This window comes from Anabrus simplex, chromosome 5 (assembly GCF_040414725.1).
Source record: "Anabrus simplex isolate iqAnaSimp1 chromosome 5, ASM4041472v1, whole genome shotgun sequence".
NCBI lineage: Eukaryota > Metazoa > Arthropoda > Insecta > Orthoptera > Tettigoniidae > Anabrus > Anabrus simplex.
In genome coordinates this window covers 315,205,236-315,222,572 of record NC_090269.1, presented here as the reverse complement: position 1 = coordinate 315,222,572, position 17,337 = coordinate 315,205,236, and positions in this window count along the sequence as shown.

Here is a 17,337-nt window from a genome sequence, read left to right as displayed (position 1 = left end):
TGGGGAGAATGACCAGTACCTCGCCCAGGCGGCCTCATCTGCTATGCTGAACAGGGGCCTTGCGGGGTATGGGGAAGATTGGAAGGGATAGACAAGGAAGAGGGAAGGAAGCGGCCGTGGCCTTAAGTTAGGTACCATCCCGGCATTTGCCTTGAGAAGAAGTGGGAAACCACAGAAAACCACTTCCGGGATGGCTGAGGTGGAAATCGAACCCACCTCTACTCAGTTGACCTCCCGAGGCTGAGTGGACCCCGTTCCAGCCCTAGTACCACTTTTCAAATTTCGTGGCAGAGCCGGGAATCGAACCCGGACCTCCGGGGGTGGCAGCTAATCACGCTAACCACTACACCACAGAGGCGGACACATAGATGTTCACGATTTGAAAATGTGTAGCCTACGTGATATGGTATAACACAAATCTAAAATAAACAGCTCCAGCTGAGTTTGAACCCAGGGTCCTTCATTTTATAGTCGCGCGTCTTAACCACTGGACCGTTTGGAAATGCTTGTACCACCTCTGCCATGAGCAGTCATGACGACACAGATATGTCTTATGGCGACGATGGGATGGGAAAGGCCTAGGAATGGGAAGGAAGCGGCCGTGGCCTTAATTAAGATAACCACGGAAAAATATCTTCAGGGCTGCCGACAGTGGGGTTCGAACCCACTATCTCCCGATTACTGGATACTGGCAGCACTTAAGCGACTGCAGCTATCGAGCTCGGTTACCGGTACATCGTCCGAGTCGTTGGCTGAATGGTCAGCGTACTGGACTTCGGTTCAGAGGGTCCCGGGTTCGATTCAGGCCGAGTCAGAGATTTGAACCTTAATTGGTTAATTCCAATGGCTCGGGGGCTGGGTGTGTGTGGCGTATTCAACATGGAAACCATCCTACGTAGGGCCCTCATCTTCACAGACATGCAGGTCGCCTAATAGGCCGTCTTCCCCCTGTGGGTGGGGGCGGTAGAATAACACCCACGGTATCCCCTGCCTGTCGTAAGAGGCGACTAAAAGGGGCCCAGGGGCTCTGAACTTTGGAGCGTGGGTTGGCGACCACGGGGCCCTCAGCTGAGTCCTGGCATTGCTTCCACTTACTTGTGCCAGGCTCCTCACTTTCATCTATCCTATCCGACCTCCCTTGGTCAATCTTGTTCTTTTCCGACCCCGACGCTATTAGGTTTGCGAGGGCTAGGGAGTCTTTCATTTTCACGCCCTTCGTGGCCCTTGTCCTCCTTTGGCCGATATCTTCATTGTTCGAAGTGTCGGATCCCTTCCATTTTTCACTCTGATTAGTGTTATATAGAGGATGGTTGCCTAGTTGTACCTCCTCTTAAAACAATAATCACCACCACCACCACTAATAGGCCGTCTACTAGAAAAAGACCTGCACCAGGCCTCTCCGGAAGCCATACGCCATTATTACCGGTACATCAATCTGGATAGCCAAGATTCATGCGTAGAGAGATACTGTACAGGTAATAATAATAATTTCGTGCTGCTATTTCAAGCCGAGTGCAGCCCTTGTAAGGCAGACCCTCCGATGAGTGTGGGTGGCATCTGCCATTTGTAGGTAACTGCGTGTTAGTGTGGTGGAGGATAGTGTTATGTGTGGTGTGTGAGTTGCAGGGATGTTGAGGAAAGCACAAATACCCAGCCCCCGGTCCATTGGAATTACTCAATTAAGGTTAAAATCCCCGACCCGGCCGGGAATCGAACCCGGAACCCACTGAACCGAAGGCCAATACGCTGACCATTCAGCCAACGAGTCGGATACCGTACAGGTAATGCCTAAGAAATATTTAAAATTAATGTTTTAAGGTAGAAACAGGAAAAAACGTTATTTAAGTAATGCGAAAACTCGTCTAATACGAAAGAAATTGGTCCGTTGCGATTCCGCTTTGAGCAAGTTTTACTGTGTAAATACATTTACATTTCTAGTACTTAAATGGTCACAGAAAGTGGTAGAGATAGTCTGTGCAATATCGTTACGTAAAAGAGCATTCGATGATAATGAAAAAGTTATAAAAATATTTTATACATATCTCAATCCTCTTACAACAAATTCCTCCTCCCATGATAATAATCGTAAACCAGTATGCAAATGAAAGTTATTTCAATACATTACGTAATGCAAGAATTTTTTTCTTATTGCTAGTTGCTTTACGTCGCACCGACACAGATAGGTCTTATGGCGACGATGGGACAGGAAAGGGCTAGGAGTGGGAAGGAAGCGGCCATGGCCTTAATTAAGGTACAGCCCCAGCATTTGCCTGGTGTGAAAATGGGAAACCACGGAAAACCATTTTCAAGGCTGCCGACAGTGGGGCTCGAACCTACTATCTCCCGAATATTGGATACTGGCCGCACTTAAGCGACTGCAGCTATCGAGCTCGGTACAAGAATTTTTCGGAAGAGGATAAACGCCATGTGTGCTCCTCTAACAAATACGAACAGAAACTTGTAGACAATGAAAAACTGTGTTAGAAAAAGTTCCTGTCATTCCAACTTGTGCTGACTTTCCAAGTTCTCCAATTCGCCGTCCAGCTGCGCCCTTGTCCTCTCTTGCATTAAAGACACGCGGGATGAGCCATAAAAGATATAGGCCGATGAACGTTCCACTCCCAGATTAAGTTTTTATGATAGCACGGACCTTGTTCCGGAATGAAATTCACTGGAAGGTGAACTCTAATTTCAACTAGTCTCGCAATAAAAATGACAGTAATATGAGCGTATCTAATTTTATACCAGACATTCGCGATCACGTCTCATAAACATTGGATCAAATCCTGACAGTTATTATATACTTTTCTCTATTGATTAGATTGACAGAAATAATGGGCCTATCTAGCCGTAAGCCTGCGGTTATGATGAGCCTACCAGGGCTTGCGTGGGATGCTCTTGGCTTGTTAGTTTGATAGGCTATTCAGTGCTCATAAGTCGATTCGTGGCGAGACAACTGAATAGAGTATATGTTAAGGGATCTAAGTATCTAAATATAAGTTTTCTAGTCAGAGGTAAAGTTATAAAATAAGTTGCTGACGTACTGATGCAAAATAGACTGTAATACACAGTTTATACTACTACAAATGTGAGCAAGTACAACATTATATGTTGTTAAAAATTATATGCATACTTGTACCTAACCATTGTAATTTGGAACACGACAGTACAACTAACATTGACGATAACTTTCGAAATCATCACCAAACTCATCATGCACGATCCCTGATTTTTTTTCTGATTTTCTTGAATTCATGGAAGAACGTGCTCCTTCTTCCTTCCGAGAAAAGCAGGCTCTTACAATCATTATTTACCTTATTTTACAGCTACCTTACAGGATTATTTATTTATTTATATATTTATTTATTTATTTATTTATTTATTTATTTATTTATTTATTTATTTATTTATTTATTTAATCGTATGGTGATTATAACTACAAAATTATAAGTCCAGGTCCAAGTGTTTCAGCCATTCTACAGCACTTTCTGAAAGATGAAACAGATCGCTGTGGCTTCCGGAGTAGGCATGAAGAGGGCAGCGCAAGATGACATGGTCCATGGTCTGCTCCTCTTTACTGCATTCACATATTTGAGAATCCATCCAACCCCACTTATGGCGTAAGAAATTGCTGCGTCCATGCCCAATTCTTAGTCTGTTGAGGCGACAGCATAGTTTTTTTGGGAGGTCGAATCCCTTCATTTTTCAACCTTACAGGTACTGTACAAATATAGTAATGTCTACTCTTTAATATTCCATTTTCAGATACCCATGTGTATTAACCAGTTAAGGTTAGAACCCCGACCCTTTGGGGAGTCGAACCAGGGATCCTTGGACCAAAGGGCAGCACGCAAACATTTAGTCATGGAGGCGTACGCCTTTTCAGGTGATTTCTTAGCCTGAATACGTTTACCTATTATTGTCTTATAACCGTCACCAGAAATTATATGCTTGTTTTGGTTCATACCTCTCTTTACCCTCATCAGGCTTTCGATTCCGTTCGGAATGTTCAATTATCGGAAATGTCCGGCTCCATGACTATATAGTTAGGATGATGGTCCAGGTTCGATTTCCGGTGGAGTCGGGAAATTTAACCATAATTGATCAATTTCGCTGGCACGGGGTCTTGGTGTATGTGCCGTCTTCATCATCATTCCATCCTCGTCACGACTTGATGGTCGCCTACGGGCGTCAACTCAAAAGGCCTGCTCCTGACAAGCCAAACTTGTTCTCGGACACTCCCGGCACTAAAAGCCATACGCCATTTCATTTCAGTGTCCTCATAATAACACTCATTCATGCGCGCACCAAACACACACACTCTCACACACACACACACACACATACACACACACACAAGCACCTTCATCGCGTTCTATCATCATTTTGTAACTATAAACACCCTCCCCACCCCCCACACCCCCCCCCCCCCCGAAATCGGTCGATCCAGGCTACGCTACTGGGTTACGTGATCGCAGGTTGAACGTGATAAAATAAAGTTTTTGCACGAGGTTTGTTTTAATGCTATTTGCTTTACGTCGCACCGACACAGATAGGTCTTATGGCGACGATGGTAGAGGAAAGGCCTGGAAAGTGGAAGGAAGCGTCCGTGACCTTAATTAAAGCACAGCCCCAATATTTGCCCGGTGCGAAAATGGGAAACCACGGAAAAAACATCTTCAGAGCTGCCGACAGTGGGGTTCGAACCTCCTATCTTCTGAATACTGGCCGCACTTAAGCGAGTGCAGCTATCGAGCTCGGTGCACGAGGTTTAGCATATTACTAACACATTCGGAAGAGTCGGCTAAAACCGTTGCCAGTAAGGCAAAATTGAAATGTGACGCATTTTGAGAATGATTACCAAACTAACATATATTTATACACTGGAGCAACCGCTACTTATACAATATTTGTCTAGTTTTCAAAACAATATTATAATTTAGTTTTTCAATTCATTCACGCAGTTGTAACTGCAGTATTCAGTATGATAAAGCTAATGCCAAGGTAATTCATTTCCATTTACACTATAAATAATATTACTTGAATGCTTCAATAAATATTGTACAAGTCTGAAGCCTGTCTTCTAAATGCAGTGAACAGGATAAGTAATGAAATTTGTTGATGTTATTACCAAAGAGGTCCATTCTACAATTTACAATCTTCACCACGAGGGTACAGGATATTTAGAGCATATAATAAGCCCATCACCTCTTCTCCTCACGCTGGGGAAGAGCGAAAGTAGTGTTGTATTTCAGTTACTGCTGAGTTAGCCGATTCACGGGTTTTCAGCGACGACGGAATAGGAAAGGACTAGGACGAAGAAGGCAGTGTTCCTGCTCTTAAGTAACAGCCCCGGCATTTGTCTGGTGTGGAAATGGCAAACCACTTAAATCCATATTCAGTGCTGCCGATGCTGCATTTTGAATTGATAATCAGCAGTGTCAAAGGAAGATCATAAGCACAATAGAAATACGTTAATTAACTAACTACTTTTACGGTTTTCGGAGGCACCGAGGTGCCGGAATTTAGCTCCGTAGGCGTTTGTGTGCTTGCTAGTAAATCTACCGACACGTGGCTGACGTATTTGAGCACCTTCAAATACCATCGGACTGAGCCGGGATCGAGCCTGCCAAGTTGGGGTCAAAAGAACAGTACCTCAACCGTCTGAGCTACTCAGCCTGGCAAAAGAAAAACAAAAAAAAAGTTAAGTATTTATCGACGCTAAAAATGAAATTTCGGCAAAAATTAGCTGCCATCCCCGGAGGCCCGGGTTCGATTCCCGGCTCTGCCACGAAATTTGAAAAGTGGTACGAGGCCTGGAAGGGGGTTCACTCAGCCTCGGGAGCTCAATTGAGTAGAGGTGGGTTTGATTGCCACCTCAGCCATCCTGGAAGTGGTTTTCCGTGGTTTCCCACTTCTCCTCCAGGCAAATGCCGGGATGGTACCTAACTTCATGCCATGTCCGCTTCCTTCCCTCTTCCTTGTCTATCCCTTCCAATCTTTCCATCCCCCACCAAGGCCCCTGTTCAGCATAGCAGGTGAGGCCTCCTGGGCGAGGTACTGGTCATCCTCCCCAGTTGTATCCCCCGACCCAGAGTCTGAAGCTCCAGGACACTGACCTTGAGGCGGTAGAGGTGGGATCCCTCGCTGAGTCCGAGAGAAAAGCCAACCCTGGAGGGTAAGCAGGTTAATAAAGAAAGAAAGAAAGAAAGAAAGAAAGAAAGAAAGAAAGAAAGAAAGAAAGAGAAATGTGAGAATAAGTCACTTAAAGTCGAAGCCCTCACACAGAGTAAAGCAACTCGCTTTTCTAGTCCTAAAAATCTCCTGTTGCTTAGATGGTGCCTCCTCCTTCATAGATTTTGTGTCAGTCTTGTGAGTGCTCCTGGCCTGTATCTTCGACGTTGATTTTGCGCTGGAGTACACTGGTTCAAAGCCAGATTGAGGTGTTCTTCATCTGCATCACCTGCGTCAGACATTGCATACTTGCTAGTACTGATGCCAACCTTCTTCAGGATGTCCAAGTCTGACGTACTGCCATTTTTAAAGTGCCAAATTCCCATCATTACTTCAAGCTGTAGGGTTTTGAGTTCTATGTACACATCCTTAGGGCGACGTTTCCAAATCAAGCCGATGAATTATTCACCAGGTTTACCCATGTAAACATTTCGTCAGACACCAGGGCCAGTGCGTTTCTCTTACACAGGCTTTATAATGCGCATATTTGTAATGGTAAGCCATACTTATTGCCGGTTGCAGAAAAGCCAATCAAAGTTTGACTGAAGTTTGATTGGCGATCAGTGTGGGTTTGATTGGCAATCGTCCTATTTGAGTTGCAGAAACAGCAATCAGTGTTTGATCGACGATCAATCTCCCATCAGATTTGACCAGCAAATCCATGCTGATCAGCCACTGATTTTCTAATCAGAGCTTGCAGTCTTTAAACTCAAGGATGATTTTCTTTCATTAAATTCATCTGATTCAACGTTTCAGTGATAAATAAATTCAAGTTCATGTAGAAAGTGGAATTTGATTGACGTACTATTTTGTTTTCCGTAGTCATTATTGTAACATATAACCTCAATCTTGAACATGGAACGAGTTACCGTAATTTATATTAATCAAATCTTGAAACAAATACTAATCTCTGGCATATTAACATCCATGTAAACCCAGACCTTTTGGAATTAATAAGTCAACGGTGCATGGTTGTTTACTTTTTTGAATTTTGCCCACAAAGCATCCGTTTTTTATTAGTTTCAATTATAGGCAAGTATCCCTCAACTATATTAAGTAACAGGGCTCTATCATTCAATGAAAAATTTGGCCCTCTCACTTTCTTAGTGGGGAAATCACTCATATTGTCGAAAATTATTTAAATCAAACGAAAGCCTCAAAATCCACTCTTTTTTCACCTATCTCAAACACGATCAGGATCAGCTGTTATTTGGTTCACTGCCACTTTGATGGTTTTTGCTAGACACCAAAGTGGATAAAATAGACACCATCCTTAACGAATCAACACGACAGCGGTCACTAACTGCGTTGTTGCCAAATATATTTCCTTCTCGGTTCTTCAGTCAATAAATTGTAGAAAGTTGATTGGGGTTTAGGTTCCTGCCACTCACTCAGGAATTAAAGTTGATTTGCCATTAAGGACTGATTTGATGGACCTTTCTGCAACCGGGCATTATATTTATAAGTAGGGTCGGATGATGATTACCTAAAAAGACACTGAAAATGATCAATAAAATTACCTTAATTTTATGGAATAATGCTATAAAATAAGTAAAAATGACTATAACATATTCGACCAAACTGAATTCTGGGGGATGTGTGACAGTGGTTTTACAAGTTCTATTCACTACACAGCCCTTGTTTTTACGGAAATAATGATTCCTAATTTACGTGTAAGTGTACATACATATGGATATAACAATTTTCTGGGTGTAGTGCTGGCATTGTGCCCCCGAACAACCTGGGAATACCGTACTTGTTGTTTTGCACTCGTTACGGCTTTCAGATGTTTTTCTCGCGTAATATGCTGTTGTACAACAAACTTCCTTTCCACACTCTCTTTAACGCTGCTCAATTTACAAAATAATACACGCCCATGTGTTGTAAACATGTCTTTTTCCAAATTCATTTACTAGCTGAATAAAAAATACACTTGGTGGGGTTTTAGTTTTGGTATTTTTCTTGCAAAGAACTACTTGGGAGGTTTTTTTTTTTTTTTTTTTTTTTTTTTCTGAAACGGAAATGTATATAACAGTTGTTTCCTATCTCTTCTCGTTTCCTTTTGTTCTTGCCCTTGAAGTACGTGGGGGCGAATGAATGGCTGTAGGGGCGGGTGCGAAGGCTGATGCTTGAGATGTTCTGTATTTCGTTCCTACACATTTCTTGAAAACACAATACTCACAGGTATAAATCCTTTCCCTGCCTTTTCTTAGTTAGCTAGTGATGGCAAGTTTGCATGGACGTGAAAGATATTTAGCAAATTTAAGCATATATAAGACACTAACAATTTTTTACTGTGTCCGGCCTCGCGGTGTAGGGGACAATGCGTCCGCCTGTCACCTATCGACCCCGTGTTTGATTCCCGGCTGGGTCAGGTGTTTTTCATTGTAAATTATGAATATCCCTGGCCTGGGTACTGAGTGTTTCTGTCGTCCTTAACGTTCCTTTCCTCACATTCAACACTTTACACTTCCGCAATATCCAAATGCACGGAGGTTCATACCATATGGTGCAAGTAGGAGCAAAAGATCTTTGTAGGTCGGCACACCGAACAAATAGCATTAAAAAAAAATTGTCACTTGTGGACTATCAGTCTGACAATAAAGAGTGCATGCATTAATTACAAAAACATTTTAAAATGATCTAAACATTCTTCATAATCTTATATATTAACCTAAAACCTTCTTGAAATTTGAAGTAATGACTGATCATCCCAAATCGGAAAAAAAAATGCAAACTAATGCAAAATAAAAACTAGTTATCGTTTGCCGCAGGATTAATTTCTCTATTGCTGAGCAACGTCCTAATTCAAAGGGGAAAAGTATGACATTTCAACAATATCTGCCCCCTATTCATAAGAATCCCGCTTAATGCCGTCTTAATGAGCACCGGACCTTCTAGGCACTAGCCATGAAGACTACCATCACTGGCCCTTAGATGAAACAGTGTTGCCTAAATTGCCTTAAACAGCCTGTACGCCGCTGGCGTTTACCAAAATAATTTTGCAATTTATCAATACACCAGTGGACTTTCTGTTCCCACCAAGCTACTTTTCAGAAGCCAGTTTTCGGAGTGCAGTACCAATCTCTTTCTGACAGTGTCCTACAGTTACGTCACCTTCATCTCTCTTATCCGACCTTCCTTGGTCAACAACTCTCGTTCTTTTCTGATCCCGACGGTATTACGTTAGCGAGGCCTTCGCCTCCCTTCCCTTCATTTCCATGATACCTTCATTCTTCGAAGGACTGGACCTCTTCCCTTTCCCTTGTGATTAGTGTTTAGAGAGGATGGTTGTAATTCCTCTTAAAACAATAATCACCACCACCATAACTCCCGTGATGAAGAAGTACCCGGAGGATCCTTCTTCGATTCCTACCTATCACAAGGATTTTAATTGTGGATTGATGGCTGGAAATTGATTCACTCAGTCTGGTGAGACAAACCGAAGTGCGCTTTGGTAAGAGAGGCAGTGAACCGGTACGAAAGCCAAGCGGTACAGCTCATGATGTCGTGCTGTACCACGTTGTAGAATAAAACAGAATGCTCTCCTCCCCTAGTTCCGGATCACCCGACACTAAGGAGTGAATATTCGGTTATTTCAATCCAAATTGTTAGATGCATACATATTATTAGACAATATTTATTACAATTAGCTTACCTATACCTATATTAAACATTATAATCACATCTAAGAATAGCTTTCTTTTGTTCTTACATTATGGAATGATCATTTATTTCTCAGTACCTCCTACACTTTCAGTTACCTTCTTTTCTTCATTTGGGATCTCTTTTATTCAGCAGTATCCGGTTCCTTTTCTGTCTAGCCACATTTTAACTTTGTTTACCGACGAATTATCCTTTAAATGTTTCATATGATGTTGATATGCTAAACCAATATTTCCTTCCCACTTCTCCTCTGTAATCTTACCCAACATTTTACTATTTTTTAGCTATATCCGTTTTTATACTTATATTTGGACATGAAATTCTAACTCCGTTACACGCTGTGAATTCTGGTAGGTCCATTATTATTTTGAAGGACTTGTTACTTATCACATCTAGTTCTTAATAGTCTTCTTCAATGTCTCCTATTCCTACTCCATAAAAATGCTCTGAATTTTACTAGAGAATTCAGAATGTTCTTCTGCACCTTATAGTCAGTAGGCCTATTTGGCATTTTCCTCTAAAAACATCTCTTGCTGCATAGAGCGGCCTACAGTTTCAGTTTTGATCATCTTTGTTGTTCATTACACTTACGGTTAGGTGTTAATATACAGTAGTTCCTGGATATTCTATTCTATAATTCTATACTTTATATCCATCACTTTTCATTCATATATTTCACATTTTACACACTATTACTTTTGCCTTAATGTTAATCTTTAAATTCGACTTTCTACAATATTCATCAGATTTTGTGATGCTGGAGTTAAGTTTGTCGCTTAACAAGTTCGCGGTTAGCTTGTTGAGTTGTTAAGCTAGGTCCTCACAGGTTCTCCACGAGTTTGAGTATATCTTATTCCAAATGAAACGAAGATGTCCAATATTGTATTTATTAATTGACTAACACTTATTACATTTGAAGATTTAAAGTCTATTTACAAGTTCTGAGGCCTGACGCCTAACAGCCAACTCAATTAGTTGGTAGTTCTTAAGTGACTACATTACAAGAGACCTTTTTTTTTTTTTGAAGTCCAGGGTTTTATATGAATTAGGGCAGTCACGTGTCAATCCCTCTGGGTGGGATACATTGTCTTCGTACTGGTTGATTACCAGGGAAGAAGGGGATATGTGTAGCAAAGAGTTAGGAGTCTAGGAAGGGGTTTCTGATGGCACCACGGAGTGGGGCACATACGTCACGGAAAGGTTTGGGCTGATTCTGCCAAGCCTGAGGATATGTGTCAGGATATGTGTCATCCTGGACTCTGAGTTGTTATTGAAACTTACTCACATCTTAACTCACCAGTATTGGTCACTAGTTTACCTAAGGTCTGTTGAAACTGCTTGACACTCATACAGTATGCCAGCAACAGTAATAATAATAATAAAAGTAGCTTTTAGAAGCCGAATACACTAGTATTAATGGATGAGGGTTCTATTCCCGGCGAGGGATATAACTCTGGTACTACAATAACTGCTGGCTACCTGCCCGGGCAACAGTACCTTTGGCAAGCCAATTCTCAAAACGCCACTATGGGTGTTATTTGATGTTTATTAGCCAATCCATGTTACCCTTTAAAACAATATATTCAATAATACTCCTATATGACAAGGCTACTCTCTGTTACGTTGAGATGGAACATTTTAAACAGGTACGTTTTCAATTCAAATGTTTGTTTGTTCAACCCTGTATCTGTTTCCTCTACGGGACCGGGTATAACGTGAAACGAATATGTCCTGGCGGGTTTTTATGACTGGATGCCTCCAGACTTTTGGCACGCAATGTAGTGATTAGAAATCGTATACCACCATCTCCCCTACCCTGCCGACCAATATTCTAATGCTGAGTATTTTTTCAACGAACGAAACTCGAACCGGATAACCACGATGTCGGAGAGTTTATACTTATTACGCCGACGATCATGGCCACCTGGCGGGCTTCTGTTTTCATTAAAATATAGACCATTAATGATATAGAGTACATACACTACTCTACATTCAAAAGTATCTTTTTCTGATGAAGTGTGGGGCATATTCTCACTTACCCCCTCTTCCTACCACTCTACTCTGACAGAATGTTGATAGAAATGGAATTGAATTGAGGAAGGGTTGGTCACTTTCACCTTGGCCACCTGTCATACTTCACACCACTCCGGCGCTGGACGTCCCAACGCTGCCATTTACCTGTCACTTCAAGGCTCGCGTCACACTTCTCACTGCTAGGGGACGAACAATCCACTCTAGGTTTCACTTTCCTGGACAAGGTAAGTGAAGTGAAATATATCTACCCAGCGGTGAATATAACTTAACGAAATCTGTTACTTTGTTACAAAAAGTTGGAGACAGCATGAGTCTGATTTTATTTTCATATCCAAATATAACGTGTTCAAAACCAACAAAGGGCGCTGCGTTTTCGATGGGAGGGAAAAAATATATCAGATTTTCCGTATCGTACGATATTGGCACTTAGAAGATTCCTGGTAACACATTTGGTGTTTACACGACGAAATTAATTATAACTCAGCCTTAGATCAATTAGCAAAGATCCGTTTGGCTGTCATCTGGTGCAGTAATCGGCATCAAATCAAAGTGGCTGTACACAGTAACTTAGCTCATACTAAACTAGGCACGCCATAGTCGACAAACGTAATTTTACTGATACCACTTGTTGCACAGCTGGGCATCAGATGTCAACTGATCGTATGGCTACTCATTAAAAACAATCACAATATTGCGAAAACGCAGGTAAATGGGTTCATAGGCCACAAAAGGTTCGACAAATTTTAAATAATAGTAATAATAATAATAAGAAGAAAATCAAGAAGAAGAGGAAGAAGAAATAAAAATTATACGGAAAATACTAGGTCTGCTAAGAACTACAGAACTCTGGAAATAAGAAGTAATGTTCAAATATACAATGTGGAAGGAACTATTTATATTTTGGGGGGGCATTTATACAGAATGGCTGACAACAGGTAAACCAAACAGATCTTCAAATCTCTTTGGAACAAGAAGTCAAATAAAACCTGAATTCATAAAGTCAAGAAAGATTTGGAAAGAAACAACATAAGGGAAGAAGAAGCAAGAGACAGAGAGATAGATTTTAGAAAGAAAGTATTAAAACTGGAAGGATTCCAAGTTCGGGAGGCAAACAAAACAGGGTTAAAATGGTCCGAGGACAGGGAAAGGAGGCATAGTGAACAGATGTGGCTTTGGCACCATAAAAATAGGTGATGAATATGCCGAAATAGAGGGGCGAATGATACCGTCGCTGAATATCTTATCGATAATTTCTTTGAGGGCCTTCATCTAAGGAGGCGACAACCTATAAGGAGGAAATCTTACGGGTATCGAATCCGTAAACACTATCTTATATTCGATCAAGTCAGTCACATCTAGATTTTCCGAAAATACATCGGAAAATAACTGACATAATTTACGAATGATGGTAACCTGATCCTCAGGTAGATGCCTAAGGTCTAACGCCATCTCACTCTGAGGAGGTGAAATAAGCAAACATGATGCAGAATCACACGACAAAATGGGAATATGGAAATTCAGAAATGCATGATTTCCTTCGAAGATCAAGTACAAGACCTGAATGAGACCAAATCTGCCCCTAATACCAGAAGACATGCCAAATTTTTTTAGCAATAAACAACTCGTTTCTAGGTAAACGAATTTTTCGTGAATCAATCCTAAAGTTCCTAAAGGGGAAGAGTTGGCCGTAACACATTTTACGCTGGAGGAAACATATTAAGGAAATTTACAACAGTACTTTAACTTAGATTACCAGTCTTTTGCTATAATGGATACTATACTTCTGGAATCTAAGAGGGCAGTGACAGGTTCATTGTTTATTTCAATTTTGAAAAATGGCACAAATCCTGGAGCATCAGAAGCAATTTTCAGGCATTTTATAGGATCTTCAAAGAACGCCTTATATGAACTTAATTTCTCAATACCTGAAATGGTGCAATCGTAATTCAACTGGACTGAGCCTGGAGACACAGACTGCGAAGAGGACTGAGCCGGGCACTCTACTCAAATCCTTTTACTGTTTATTACCTAAGGTAGAATAAGAATTCGATGAATTACAATTCTTTGCCAAGTGCGTGAATGAACCACATTTAAAACATCCTGAAGAGGCAGATGATCCAATTTCAGAACCATTGGCATTTAATAGGCGGTACTTATTCCTTAAGTGGTCCGCAGATCCACAAGCATAAAATTTACGGGGTGCGAAAGGCCTATGTGTGAGTGGCCGAGAAATATTGGTAGAAGATAGTGGATCACGCGCAACTCTTGGTGTGTCGGCATATTTCACTCCGTCCGCAGAAAGAGACATGGCCTCAAGTTCCTTAAACGTTTGAGGACGGGAAGCAAAACACAAATATGAGCGGTAGGATGGAGAAATACCTTCAATTATTGTCTGTAAAATTTGACCTTTGGAATAGTGCAAGGCAAATACTCAGGTGTAGAATCTGATATCCAGAACAAAATCAGTTAGATTTTCATTTTGCCTCTGAACTCTGAAATAATGATGGAAAGGCTCTAGAAGGGATAAAGTTAGCAAGGAAGTGTGCGTGAAATGTTTCAGTGGAATTCCTTTCCGATATGGCTTTTACTACCTTGTCTGACACGACTACTATTTGTAAGATTTGATAATGTAATAATAATAATGTTATTTGCTTTATGTCCCACTAACTACCTACGTTTTAAGGTCTTCGGAGACGCCGAACTACCGGAATTTAGTCCCGCAGGAGTTCTTTTACGTGCCAGTAAATCTATCGACACGGGGTTGTCGTATTTGAGCACCTTCAAATACCACCGGTCTGAGCCAGGATCGAACCTGCCAAGCTGAAGTTAGAAGGCCAGCGCCTTAAACGTCTGAGCCACTCAGCCCGGCATTTGATAATGTGAAAGAGCAAACACCAAAACGTGATCCTGGAATTCCACAAGAAATCTTTAAAAAAAAAAAAAGAAATGACGTCGTTAGTGGAGTTGACAAAAACTTTGAAATCCCTTTAAGCAACATGGCTAAAGGATGTGGCAAGCTGCTCAAGCCTTGGGATTACTACCTGTGAGGCAACCGGAGGATGAGGGGCTTCGAAAGCGGCATTACTAATTAAAAATGGGGGAAGGTATAGTTGATTGCCGACAGTATTAACTATATGTACAGATGGGGCATATGCCTCCTGTTGTTCAACCGATTCCTCACTATCTGAAGACTTAACAGGATCCTCTTCCGTATATACAGTATAGATAATGGGGCAACGTAATCTATCTTTCCACTAACAAACCCAGACAACAATTGATACACTTTACTAGACAGCTCATAAACATGTTGACACAAGGATTTAGACACAATGGAATGTCCTTCGCTCAGCTTAAGAGACAATAGATCACACACTCTATTGTAGAAGTGAAACAGCCTAGCCTGAACACGTTTAAGTTGGTTACCGGATGGTTCACCTCCTTCAAAAGAACTAACAACAGATGCAAGATGAGCAATATTGGTGGTGATAGTAGATAAACACTCACCAACTTCCTTTCCTCCATTAACTGGAATAGAAATAGGTAGATTTAATGAATCATTAAGTTTTGATGCGTCTGTCGCAACCATACCACGAGACTGAATATTTCTAATTGCTAGCTCATAAATTTCTCCTTTGCGTAAATACCAATGTGCAAGACATGATGAATGCAATTTTGACAAAATTTAGAAAAATAGCAAAACGGAAAAATTATAGTTTTCCTATACAAAATTTATAGAAAGTCAAAAAGGACTTTGTCCAGGCCCATTCAACTACGCTCTCCTACCGCTTCCTCCGGATTTTCCGGTGCTCAGAAAGGTATAGGAAGCGCCTGGGTTGAATGGCTCGACAAAGAATTACTTAGAGCAGCATTTAACATTAAAAAATTGGACATATTATTTCTTACCTTTCTTAAAATTGAGCGATAGAACATCTGAATGAATAACGAAGCAATAGAAGAGTATAACAATGAGATCATCAGCTCCAACAATATCTGGGACATAGAATTCCTGAAATCTTGTACGAAAACTTGAGATCATTATCAAGTCGCTAATTACACGGATAAGAGCATTATTACTCCAGATAGGTGTAATATTTTACAAGAATTTGATTTGCTCCAAGCAGGTACACTACACAGGAGTCTGAGCGGCAAACCATCGGGTGACCTCCCTCCAAAGTTTTCATCATTGCTCAACAATAATAGTAGTCACTGTTCCCAAAAGGAACTAAAACAAAGAACAGTTACCCTATGAATAATCCAGGATAAGGAGAGGCATAATCGCTAGACACGTGGGGAAAGTGTGTGGAGGAAAGGGTACCAGGGTAGAATGTTATCCAGGAATTAGGTTGAGGCAGATGTTGAGGAAAGTAGAAGAGAGGGAGAAGGTGAAGGAGAAGGTGGTAGTGTTTCACATTGGTACCAACGACGTAAGGCAAGCTGATATAAGTACCAACATAGTTGGAGATGTGTGGGATCTGGAAAATGCAGCACGGGTGAAGTTTAAGAAAGCGGAGATTGTTATTAGTGGAATGCTGTGTAGGAGGGATACTGACTGGAGGGTGACTGGGGATTTAAATGAGACTATGGAGTGGGTATGTGGGAAACTGGAAGTGAAATTTCTAGATCCTAATGGGTGGGTAGGAGATAGGGATCTGCGCTCGGATGGCCTTCATTTAAACCGCAGTGGTACGTATAAGTTAGGAAATTTGTTTGGAAGGGAAAAAGGGAGGTACATTCAGGGAAACGGGATGGCCTAGGGAGCGGTGATAAGGGAACAGGGAACTGGAAATCAAGTAGGGATGACATCAAATTGTTAGTGTTGAACTGTAGAAGTATTGTAAAGAAAGGCATAGAATTAAGAAATTTAATAGATATATATTTACCAGATATTTTAATAAGAGTTGAATCATGGCTGAGAAATGATATAATGGATGCAGAAATTTTCTCACGGCACTGGAGTGTGTATCGTAGAGATAGGATAGGAATGGTGGGAGGGAGAGTGTTCATTCTGGTGAAAGAAGAATTTGTAAGCTACGAAAATGTTAAAGATGAGACACATGAAATTCTAGGTGTAAGGCTCATTTCTAAAGATAATAGGCAACTTGATATATTTGTAGTGTACAGATCGGGAAAGGGTAGCACTGACGCGGATTCGGAATTATTTGATAGGATAGTCGGCTATGTGGGAAACGACATGGAAAGAAATGTGATTGTAGCGGGAGATCTGAATTTGCTAGATGTCAATTGGGAAGGAAATGCGAACGACAGGAAGCATGACCAAAAAATGGCAAATAAGTTAATATTGGAAGGACAGCTGATTCAGAAAGTGATGGAACCAACCAGAGGGAAAAATATCCTGGATGTGGTGCTGATAGAACCTAATGAGCTCTATAGGGAAACTGAAGT